This window comes from Etheostoma spectabile, chromosome 14 (assembly GCF_008692095.1).
Source record: "Etheostoma spectabile isolate EspeVRDwgs_2016 chromosome 14, UIUC_Espe_1.0, whole genome shotgun sequence".
NCBI lineage: Eukaryota > Metazoa > Chordata > Actinopteri > Perciformes > Percidae > Etheostoma > Etheostoma spectabile.
Window position 1 is genome coordinate 6,482,500 of NC_045746.1, and position 13,152 is coordinate 6,495,651.

The 13,152-nt window shown below is 42.3% G+C and overlaps 1 long non-coding RNA gene across 1 annotated transcript in view; it reads right to left on the reverse strand.

Moving 5' to 3' along the window:
• Positions 1-5,409: 5,409 nt before the first annotated feature.
• The window catches only part of LOC116702145 (uncharacterized), a 154,795-nt gene continuing 147,052 nt past the window's right edge, over positions 5,410-13,152 (reverse strand). Inside the window, exon 3 of the long non-coding RNA XR_004335078.1 lies at positions 5,410-5,690. This is a non-coding gene — a long non-coding RNA (uncharacterized LOC116702145). The remainder of the gene's footprint in view (positions 5,691-13,152) is intronic.

Consider the following 13,152-nt stretch of genomic DNA (forward strand, 5'->3'; position numbering starts at 1 on the left):
AGAGTTGGGCGGGTGTTTGAAAGCATGCATAGTCCGACACACAATGAACAACACAAGCGAGTCGGTCAACGAGAGACAGGTATAGCGAGCCCAAATGAGGGGCAATAAATATCAAAAGTTCCAAAACATTTATTGTGTTACTTGTATCATGTCACATTTGAGCATTTAAAAATTTACTTGAAAGTAACGCAATAGTTACTTTCTGAAGTAACTAGTTACTTTTAGAATTTGTAACTGAGTAACTTAGTAACTTTTTGGAAGACGTAACTAGTAACTGTGATTATTCACCTTTTAAAAGTAATTTGCCCGACACTGCTGTGCAGTAACAGCCCATTCAGTATATATAGACATAAAAGGCCCGTCTCATACAGTTTGGAGGGTGACATCAAGCCCAGACTCAACTCAAAAGGGCTGAGAAATAAGAATGTCATTATCACATACTGGTATAGATTTAACAAGTCAGAGGAGCGCTTCTTTACTCAAGCTTGTATAGATGGCACATTTCACAGAGGCAAAGGCAGTCACGTGGAATGGAACCACATGTGGGATGAAAAGAACAAAAATAAGAACTGATACGAGGCAAGGAAGATATTTTGGGCAGATAGAAGGGGAGAAGAGCAAAGGGGTGCATCACAGAGAGAAAAGGGAGAGATGATGGATTGAACATGAGAAGATAATGAGGAATGAAATACTGTTCAACAAAATGTCAGCTCGCAGACAGTGGTCTGGGGAGCATTGCTGCCATTTCCATGAGATTGTTACTATAGATGAATTTCACCTACAAAGACATCAATTCCTCGGGTGCAGCATTTCCTGGATTTCTCAGCAATAGAGGCAGACTTTGAAACCCGGGCTTTCAAAGCGGGCAGAGTGTCATCTCCAATGAGGCTGCTTTGGCATTGCGATGAAGGTTGAATAAAAAGAGAGTGCACATGTATCTGTAGATCAAGAATGCTTGCTATGAATATTTGTGTGGATTTGTGTGGATATTCACAATTCAAAGAAAAAAAATGCCTATGGCTTTGCCATCTTGCATCACAGTGCCTGTTGTAAAAATGATCAGCCTAAACACAGATAATTTGCCTTGGCCAAGGTGTTCTCGGGCCTCATTTATAAAACTGCGTAGATTCTTCTCTGAAAGATTTTGTGCACCAGAAAGTCAGAATTTTCAGCAAAAAACAAAAACAGCATTCTGATTTATAAATACGTTTGTTTGAATCAGATTGTTATAAATACGGGCGTGCGTTACCTTATGCGGTCGTGCACGAGCCTCACGCTCCTCCCAAGGCCGTCCCATACGTCCCGTTGTCCAAAATAAGGTCCATATCAATCAATCGATGTATAGTCCAGCCTTGTAAAGGAGCCCTTGATGACCAATCATGAAACGGAAAAATGGGGAAAAAAATATGATTCAGTGATTGTGAGATAGAGGTGCTTTTGCTAAATCTTCGAGCAATGCCAAATCGGCCATGCTGTTGATTAGTTGGAATACACAGACCCTCAGGAACTGTAGGGCTATTGATTTATTGTCCCAATAGGTTAATTAAGTCCAATAAACCAGTAGGGAATTGGAGTCATATTGGCTTTATCGGGGTAATTAAGTTGCAATGGTGTTTTGGATGCAGGCTGTGCGTTCTGCATCCAGAGTAAATTATCCATGTGATATTTCGTGTTACTGTCAGAGGTCACCAAAACGCGGTCTACAAAACCTTAGGAGCTTTACGCACCATCACACGCATGGTCAAAAGGTTGCGGAGAACTGGGGCACATTTTTACACATGGAAATTCTTTATGAATCCCGACTTTTGCCAGGAATGTTGCAACAGCAAATTTCACTCTGCTTCACGCAACCTTTTCTTGTGTAACAGGATTTATAAATGAGTGATAATCAGTGATAGTTGCTAAAGGAAAGCCGATGTTAAATGTGGTGAGAGAAGGCCAACGAGCTGTCAATTAAAGGTGGTAAAAGGAGGTATACAAGCTATTTCCTTGTGTGATTTTGAAAATCAAAAAACAAGACAAAGTCAGGAAAGCACACAGACTACCGCAATTCAAAGCTGAGATGTTCCATTTGACAAAGTTCAAGGCGTGGGTCAAATAACTGTGGTTTGTAGTCTGTAGTCGTAAGGAGGAAGAGATTACAAGCTAGAATTACAGGTTGACTCCTGAAAGAAACAGGGTCCTCTACAAACACACTGAGGGAATTGGAGAACACCTACTAAGCACTAGAATATCACGTCTGTTGTTTATATGCTTTTCCTTAACACCTTATGACTACCATTACCTTTAAATTCATGTTACCAATGTTATGTACATACAATCTTGGAAAATAAGAAAAACGTGGTAAAATGCTATGACAGGTCACACCATAGCAGTGTGCAATTATTTTTATAATGCTTGAAATTGCATTAAAACATCATCCAGGTCACTTTAAAGACCAGTTTTCCTTTTACATAAACAAATAAGTATCCATTAAGTGAGATAAATTGAGGGACATATCTGATATGCTGCAAAGGAAGACTGGGCGTTTATATGCCATCAGTCCTAGCGGCTGACAGACAGAGCAGAGAAAGTGGGTAAAAATAGATTAACATTTACATTTTTCATTTAATAAAATAAACAAACTAGTTTACCTTAATTATTCCCAGACCCTACCTTGGAGAGACTAAATGCAGGGCTGCCAACTTTTCCAAAAACCTTGGAGTGAGATTTGGGGGGGGGCCAAACCCATATTTTGCCGCGTACAAGCAATTTTTTGGTCTTTATCTTAGGGTTTAAATTGGATTTGGTATATGTGGGTGGATGGGGGCTCCTAGGGGGGTTGGGGGTATGCCCCCAGGAAAAAAATTTGAAAAAAAACCATTAAATGGCACTTTCTGGAGAGTTTTTTTGCAAAAAAAATGAAGAATCAAGTTCACATGATATGTGCAAAACTGTAGGTTAGGAGCCTTTGTGTTGTGTATCAACAGGTTTTAGGGCATTCAGCATTTACTTATTAACTTCTTATAATATAAGAACTGACCCACACCATGTGCCAACATAATGAACCACATGAAGAGACAGTAGCAATGTCAGCAACAGCTGAGAAGATTGGGTCTGTGGTGAACAGGTCCAGGGGTCCCTGTGTGTAGGGACCAGGGACCCAAAGTTAAATTAAGTTGAGGGATCAACTTAGACCACTGAATTTAAAGAATGAGAACCACTAAGTTACATAAATTCTATTCCTTTAACCTTGTGCCAAGGCTCAGTAATGTTTGGCCCTCATCCTCTGTGCCCACATTACTGTTTTTACTTTTTGTGAAAATAAAGACTATTGGTCATTTTAAAAAACATCAAATTAATTATTTACAGTTACATTTAGAGATGCACAGAGGTTAGAGATGCACAATAGTGGCCCAACGTTGCAGTATTGTGTATTATATATATTTATATATATTTATAATATATATATATATTATATAATAATATATTATAGTATATATAGGCTAGTATAGCTCAGGGTGTGTCACCAGATTTTGCTCATATTTACAACTTGTGCACATAACTCCTCCCATCTCGTGGTCCGAGATGTGGAGAGTGTAATATAGTCTGCTGTGCATGTCATTCCTCCGCTGATATGGTGGATCTCATTCAGACCGTCTGACAGACGCAGAGGCCATTTGGGTCTGGTCTTGACAGAGTTTAGAGGTGTCCGTACGCTGCTCTTATCGGAGGTCTAAGCATGGATGCAACGCGTCAATGCCCCAGCAGAGCGAGTCCACTACAATGAACTGAAGTTGCTACACTACCAGCCGCGCTGCTCACCTCACTCTTTACAGAGAGAAGGACACGAAGGACGGACGGTCTGAATACTCAGAGCTCATACCTGAAGCGCCGGACGGGTCTGTAATACTCAGAGCACATACCTGAAGCCGGGGAAATGCACTGGGATGGCTGTAAAAAAAAATGTTCTCATTTTGCGACAATTTGAAAATTCCCAGACAGGGAGCGCTCTTGAACCCCTCACAGTCTCTGAAGACACAACTAGTCGATCCCAAGTGGCTCAACGGGTAAAAACATAGATAAACTCATTTTTCATAAATTTGACCGACCGGGTTGACACTTCAGCGTGAGAAATCGGGGGTGTGGCGTGTGCGCGTGTGAAACCTGTCAAATGCGTGTGTCTCACGGCCAATGCGTGAGAGTTGGCAGCCCTGTAAATGTAGCCCTGTTGGCAGAACAGGACTGTGACGGTCATACGGGCATTTCCATGCAAAGCTCGGGATTTATCAATGTGGACGTGAGTGGAAGCTACGATCAAGTTCTTTAACAAAGTTTTAACTTGTGTATGCATGTTTTCGAGTCAGTGGACTTGCGGTTCAACATTTAATCAGTCTAACAGGAGAAGGAGAAGTCATCAGTTGATCACTTATAGGCAATGGCAGCTCTGTCTCTTTTAGAAGACCTCTGTCCACGGGTTCAAAAGGTAAAGATGTATACTTGACAATGATATTCAATACAGGAAACATGGCGATGCACAATATTTTTTATATATTCTTCAGGTTGTAGTTTCTCTTTGAAAGTGTTGTTAATGGCCACAAGGGAACGATTTCTTTCAGCTATTGAAAGACATATTTGGGCTTGCTTTTCTGCTGTCAGGAGACAGGGTCGGGGTGGCGGTCCCGCATGGGGGGGGGGGGGGGGGGGGGGGGGGCGGAGGCCATGTATAAATTAATAAACTTCAGCTGGAGTCCGATTTACTACTGCAACACAGTTGACCGCATCAGTGATCTCTTTCCGTACCGCATTATTTCTACAACACACCTTACTGCAAATTAAAGTGAGATGTCTGCGTTTCAATCTCCACCTCTGAAATATGCCGCTTCTTAGCCGGATTACGTCTGGCCATGTCGTAAAATGTGAGGCAAGGCTTCAAAACCGAGGATATATTGGGGCGTGATATTTAAATTACAATTGTTTCCAGCTGCATTTATCAATGTACGACGAGTCTTGCGCTCCGATTGGTGTGATACCAGTGTTTCAGGAATCCCACGTAAAGCCTGTCGTAAGAGGATTTCTGCGCTCATATCTGCGCTGGTTTCTACGGTAGGTTGAGAAATGAGGGCCATTGTGTTCATTTTGCACTAAAGTTCTTAATAAAATCAGAAAAATACTCAGTACTTTTCACATGTCAAGTATTTAATTCACACAGGAAAGTTTCATTTATGTGGATGAAGTTGGCTTCAGCCTCTCTAAAGTAAGGATATGTGGCAGGAACATCATTGGGCAGAGGGTTACTACAGTGCCAGGTCAAAGGGGCGCCAATGTTTTCATGTGTGCTGCCACCTCCAATGACGGTGTCCCTTGCCATATACCAACTATTAGCCCATACAATACTCCTATTTCTTGATGCACTGAATGAAAAATTGAGAGGGCTGTTGCGGCCTGCCATGACTCTGTATGTCATCATTTGGGACATAGTTGCCTTCCACCGCTCTCACCTTGTGAACGAATGGTTTGCAGCACAGCCCCGCATGATGATGCAATCCTCCATTTCCTTTTCTGAACCCAATTGAGGAATTATTTTCTGCTTGGAGATGGAGGGTACATGATTACCGGCCATATGGCCAGATGTCCCTCCTGGAGGCAATGAATGCTGGTTGCCTGGCAATAAGTGCTGAGATGGATATGCCATGCATGGAAGTTTTACCCTGCACAAAAGAAAGAAACAAATTGATTGAAAGAATACAGTATATTAATTTAACCACATGAGCTGTTAGATGGAAATATTTGTTGCATGTTTAAATGTTTACATTTTGTAAGTGTTAAAACATTTTGCAGGGCATCCAGATAGCGCAGTGGTCTGTGCGGATGCCCATGTATAGAGGCTTGCCCCTCGACGCAGCGGCCCGGGTTTGAGTCTGGCCTGTGGCCCCTTTGCTGCATGTCGCTCCCCCCTCTCTCTCTCCCCCTTTCACACGTACATATCTGTCCTGTCTAAAAATAAAGGGAATAAAACCCCGAAAAAATAACTTTAAAAAAACAAAAACATTTTGCAAACAAAATCATTTTGGCGTGCGACTTTAAGCCAAGGCCTGGGTGTGAACTGTTTAGAAAGTGTAACTTCTTAATGGACACATGTGCACAAGCAAATAAGAAAAGCTAATGTCTCACCAACAATGCTTATATAAAGGTTGGAAGCATTGTTGGGATGGGAGTGGGATGATAAAATGCTCTGATGTGTTAAGGAGTAATTATAATTATCTTCTATTAACGCAGCCTAATTAATTAGGGGTAACAAGGTGACTGAACTGCTAAATTGCCTAGTGCTGTGACCGGACTGTAAATGTTGATAGACCTGGTATCGCCGAGCCGAGCTGTGGGAGAGTCTATTGTTTTTTCCAACCCACTTTAGATGACAAAAGCCTCAAAGCGGTGCAGACTGTGCTGCGATTTGCTGCGAGTGTGTGGATGAGGCAATAACTTGTTTCTAGGAGACTTGTGTTCCTACAGCCACTAACTAAAGCTCCAGAGCAGCCGTAATCCTGAAAAGTAGTCTCTCCTAGCAGCAGGAAGTGAGCCAAGGGACTGTTTGACCCTGTGCTGCATCACAGCACAATTAACGCAGCGTTAAGGCTTTTGTAAAACTGTGGAAAATCTAGATTTTGGTACTAAATGTATTTGGGGATGATTTTATGTGTGTGAGTTTTGTCTGATGGGAGTCTGTTGACAGTCAAGTGAGAAGTAACACCAAAGGAATATTGTCTTGAGGGAAGGCATACATCAGGAAGGGCTCAGGAACTGTATGACTGAATCAACTTTCTCATGAGGTCAGCAATTGTTCCTTTGTTGATGACATTTGAGCAAAGACACTGTAAAAGTTAGAAGTGATTCAGACACAAGTAAATATCTAATTCATCACAGCAACACCTTTTTAATTTTCCGGTAATACGAATGTAGGCGTGGTTTCATCTTAAGTAGGTTGGGAAAAAATAGAAGCATTCTATACTCTCCGTTGCCAAGTGCACACTGGGATAGGTTCCAGCCCCCCATGACCCTGAAGAGGATAAGACGGCTTAGGAAATGGATTGATGAGTAGAGTGGCTTTGAAAAATGAATTTATGGATTCATAGATGGATGGATGGATGGACGGATGGATAACAATAAGATGAATGAAGCAGACAAAAAAAATTATCAGCTGGATAGTCGGATGGACTGTTAAATCGTTGAATGAATGATTTTTACACTGTTTGTGGATGGAGTGTATAAAAGTGAGTAGATTAAAGGGGCGATGGCTTGATGATGGATGAGGCAGATATGAAAAATATATGATTGATAAATGTATTGATGGATGTAGTATATTGATTTATTATATGGATATATATGTAGTATAGGTAGTATATTGAGGGGCAGATGGATGGCAGTTTGAATTGATGGGTAGATAGAGCGATGATGCAAGTACAGAAACTGATTGGATGAATGAAGAAATGGATGGATGAATTGATGGTGTAATGGATAGATATAATGATGGATGGAGCAGGTATGATAAATGGATGAATGTGGTATAAAAACAACGTTAACAGCTTCTTTGCACAGTTTGAAGCATAAAACAACACAACTCCACCACCCTACCACGATCAGGCTGTCTGTCTGCTGCCAGCGTGAAGAGGACACTCCCACTATCAACACCCGCAAAGCAGCAGGCCCAGACAACATCCCTCGTCGTGGGCTGAAGGAACTGCGCAGTCATGTCACATACCAAATCACCCCCCCCCCCCCCCCCCCCCCCCCCCCCCCCCCCCCCACTGTAGACCCATTTGAGTTTGCATACTGAGCCAAACGGTGCACAGAAGATGCAATCTGCTCTGCCCTACACCCAGCCCTCACTAACCTGGACACAAAGGCCTCATATGTGAGAATGCTGTTCTTAAACTTCAGTTCAGCATTCAACACCATAAACCCACAACAACTCATCTGCAAACTAGACCAGCTGGGGCTCAACACCTCACTATGCAACTGGCTGCTTAACTTCCTCAGTGAGAAGCCACAAGAAGTAAGAGTTGGCAACAACACCTCAAGCAGCATCACACTGACCACAGGGACCCCAAAAAGGCTGTGTGCTCAGTCTCCTGCTCTTCACCCTGCTGACACACGACTGCACACCAACCTCCTGCACAAATCACATGGTGAAGTTTGCGGACAACACAACTCTGGTGGGTCTCAACAAACGATTAGACCAACTACAGAAAGGAGGTGGACCTTCTGACCACATGGTGAAAAGACAACAACCTCCAACTGAATGTCAGCAAGACCAAGGAGGCAGTGGTGTAGGCAGAAAAAGTATTTTGGGCGGGCCAATACAAAAGTGAGTGGGCCATTTTCAAAAAGACGTAGAAGTAGCAAAAAGGACACACTGAAGAAAAAAAATTTGTTGAAATTTTACCTTCCAACATATACTGCATTACAACGCCAGTAGCAGTACGGTCTACAACATGCTCAACCAACAAAGCTTACTCTAAAAGGTTTGTACACAACAATGTAGACAAAAACCTTTTCATATTAACCTATTCAGGCTAAAATATATTTGCACCAGAAGAGCCAGCAGCATTGGCTCTGCACATGTTATGCACAAGTGGCAACTAAACATGAACCCAAACAGCAAAGAAGGTGTTTACGTACTGCGTGACAGACTAGCCTACATCAGACGGAAATCACACATGTAACATATCCTTGTGCATTCATAACAGCATTGTTGTTTCAGGACTATGGCCAGAACATGAGCAGCAAACGCGCGACCAGCAGGAAAAGAAAATGAAAGAATGAAAACTTCCAGCCAAGCATTGTTTGAATTATGAAAGATAAACTGAAAAGTGTCCAGCAAGGCGCCAAATCTTGGACAGTGTATGGAGTCCACGGCAGTGACAGGATCAAAGAAAACTAAAAACAATAATAATAATAATAATAATAGTTTGATCCTTATTCTATGGTTTAAACAGTTTTGTTTTAAACAGAAGAGAAGACACATTAAACACACACAACTAGTTCTGTTATTATTTCTTTTTACATACACTTCAATATTGTTTTAAAACAAAACGTATTTTGATCAAACTTGGCTGGGCGGGCCAGTGAGTAAAGTGGGCGGGCCAGTGGCTCCCTGGCCAGTTACTGACTACGCGCCTGCAAGGAGGTTGTTGTTGACTTCTGGAGAGATCACATCCAGCACCCACCACTGACCATCAATGGGGCTGCTGTGAACAGGGTGAGCAGCACCAACTTCCTGGGGGTGCACATCAATGAGGACATCTCCTGGACCGTCAACACTGCATCACTGGCACAGCGGTGCCTCTATTTCCTCTGCAAGAACCCCCTCACCCATCTTGTCACCAGCTGCATCACTGTGTAAAGTGGGAGCTGCAATGACTACAACAAAACCCCCCAAAAACTTGTGAACACAGCTGGAAAGATCATTGAGGCCCCACTCCCCTCCTTGCAAGAAACATACAACACCCAATATGCATCCCCCTCGTCTTTTCAGCCTCCTGCCCCCTGGGAGGACATATAGAAGCCTCAATGCCCACTCCAGCAGACCAGCAAACAGCTTTATCCACCAGGCTGTCGGGAAACTGAACTCTGAGCTCTGAAGTTGCGGTTTCTTCTTCTTCTTTTGTACATAGCATCTTTTTGCACAAAAACTCTGGACACTTAACTTGCTGCTGTTGCACTGTTGTATTTTTGGCACATCTTTCTGCACTATCACAACACATCATATCATAACATTCTTGTGTTTTTGTCTTGTTATCTTGTCTTGTAAATATTTTTGCCTGTTTTAGTGTTAAAAATGTCTGTTGAGGACTTTTGTTTTTACTCTGTGGTAGGAATGTCTGTCTTATCTTATCTGTTATCTGCATTTTTTGTCTTCTTCACCGTGGGGACGGTGAGAAAGGAACTGAAGATGAGATGTCTAGTATATGCGAAGAAATTGACAATAAAGCTGACTTGACTTGAAAAAATAAATGGGTCAATAAGCACATAGGTGGGTAGTTCGATAGATGGATGGATGATAACTAGATGATTTAAGTACAGGAAATGGAAAAATTGATGGATAGATTGCTAAAAGGATGCACGATAGAGACGGTATAAACGTATTTTCTGGAGGGCAGGTTGTGTTAGTGACACAATGCTATATGTTTTGCTGTATGTATGATCACAAATGTGCCAATCTTTCAATCAAACTTTTCATTTAATCCATCCTTCCATGTCCAGCCATCTTCATAGAAATAAAGCACTGATCAATTTTGTTCCCCAAAAAACACACTTCAACCTAACACAAGATGCAAAGGAGCATGAGCAAATGAACAGTTCTTTATTTTTAATGTCTTATTTGCCTGAACAATTAAATACTTATAAGCACAGCAGACAAAGGACATTGTGATTGAAAGGATTATATTTAAACAAATCCATTGGATAATCACTTCTCCCTGCACAAGAGCACACAGTCTGGTGTTTGTTCTCATTCTGTAATAAAACAGAATAACATTCCATAACACATTGTAATAGCCGTTGTTTGTTTCAGACCTCAAAACAAACCACTGCAGAACATTTTCAAAGAAATGAGAAAGAGAGTGATCCAGACAGGCTTATGAGACATGGACATGACTCAATGTGTGGTGGCTCTTAACTGCAGCTGGCCATTGTTTTCGTTTTTTATCATCAAGCTTTTGAGTAATATACTAAAATGGTCCGTTGCTGCCAGTGAAAAGGCTTTCTTTATAGCCATTTCACTGCTGTCTACAATGTCACAGATGAGTTCAGTAACCTTTTTGTTATTTGCCATCATCAATAATTTCCTCTGCTGTACCCTCGAACAATTTGCTTTTTCAACCAACATGATTTGGAAACACAGTATGACATGGACATGCAGTGCCTGTAAGCGCAGTGACACATTAGTGTGTGAATTTTTTTGTGTGTAACCAACCGTGTGTACAGTCTGAGACAATGATCTATTTTCTTTGTAATGAATGTTAATGTTGTTTTAATCCCTAATTGATTTTGAATTTACTGACAAGCCTCCTTTGACGCGCGGTTAGTGATGTCTTTTTGTTACTTATTTGTCTGGATAAACAGGAGTGCTGGGTTTTCAGGGTTTTTATATTTACGATGCAAATAATAATATATATACATTTTATTATTATTTGCTTTGCATTTGTTTAGGTCATATAAATATACAGCCCGTTGTGTTTTGCAAAAAGATTATTACTGTCACACAATAAGCTGTGCACAGGTGACTGGATTCCAAAATGGAGAAGGAGAAATAAAATATCATGGTGCAAACAGAAGGGACACGCCAAAGAAAATGACAAAAAGGCTCTAAAAGGTGGAATCATTTCAAGCATAAACAAAATAAAAACTCTGTACACTGTGTCTGTTGTAAAAAAGAACTAGCTTACCAGGGTAGCACAACGTCAATGCTTCAGCATTGCAGCAGAAAGCTTCAGTTTAATGTTACGCATCTACTCCCCCAAGTAGACCCAACACAATGCCCACATTGCGGTTACACTTTGGTGACATAGAGCTGGTAAGCTGATTGTGGTGGGCATTCAAAGAGACCTGTCTTATTTTCTCTTTTATATATTTACTATGGTTCTTTATTAAACCAATAGTAGTTCTTATTCAATTACTTGATGGAATAATCGGTAGAATACTTGACTACGTAAACAATCGATAGCTTAAGCAACCAGCATGGCAAAAAAACATAAATACCCATTTAAAATATTGGTTTTGTTCAGAAAGGAAATACTTGTTTTGCTAACAGAGTTAGCACTGCTCTCACTTGCGCATAGGTAAATACTGACAAGCCATACTGGTTCCAGAGGAGTATGGCCAACTTGCTTAAGAACAGCTTTAAATAGTTTCGTCTGTTGACAGCAGTGAGAGCACTCTATTGATGATAGTAGCTCCAAAAACAAATAAATACGTATACCAGTGACCTGAAAGTCCTTCTTTTCTTGAGAAAAAGAAAGCTTTCAAGTCATGGGACAGACAGGAACTAAGAGAAGTACAGCACAAACTGCAAAATAAACTGAGGGAGTGTAAAAACTCTTACAGGAGGAAGCTGGAGACCAGTCTGCAACAGAACAACATGAGGGAGGCGTGGACAGGGATGAAAGAGATCACCGGGTGTGGGGGATAAAACACCAGGCAGCCGTGAGAGAGCAAACAAGCTAAACTGTTACTTTAACAGCCATCCCCTGTCTCCTCTACCACTCCACCAACCCCCTACACCCCCTCATTAACTCCTCCCCCCTCTTGCTCCCACACCTCCCCCTTCACTCCCCCTGTAGTCTGCCCTCTCCCCACACCACTACAACACGTTTTCCCTCCCCCCAAAGACACTTCAAGCACCCCCGATCCCGCTTTTCATTCACACCTGGCCAGGTGAAGAGACAGCTGGAGAGGCTTCAACAGCGCAAGGCTGCTGGCCCGGACGGCATCAGCCCCAGGGTCCTGTAGACCTGCTCCAGTCAGCTGTCTGGTGTTCTTCAGTACCTCTTCAACCTGAGCCTGAGCCTGTAGAGGGTGCCGCTGCTGTGGAATACATCCTGGTCCCCAAGAAGTCAACTCCATCTGGCCTTAAGAACTACCACCCGGTGGCTCTCACATCCCATGTGCTGAAGGTGCTGGAGAGGCCTACCTGAGGCCGAAGGTGAGATCTTCTCTGGACCCTGTACGGTTTGCTTACCTAGTTTTGTCTAGTTTGTCGGTCTGGACCGTGTTCTGTCTGATGTGGTGGTGAGTGGTACGGGGGCTCCAAAGGGGACTGTGCTGTCTCCTTTTCTGTTCACCGTATACACCACAGACTTCCAGTGCAACTCAGAGTCATGTCACCTATCGAAGTTTTCTGATGACTCTTCAGTAGTTGGGTGTATAAGGGAAGGACAGGAGGGAGAGTACAGGGTGCGTGTGGATGACTTTGTGGAGTGGACTGGTAAGAACCGCCTGCTGCTGAATATGGATAAGACCAGAGAGATGGGGATTGACTTCAGTGGGAAGGGAACGGCTCCACAGCCCCTTTGCATCCTGGGTGGAGATGTGGACATGGTTGAGGAGTACAGATACCTGGGTGTTAACATTGACAACAGGCTGAACTAGAAAATCAACAGCACTGCTGTTTAC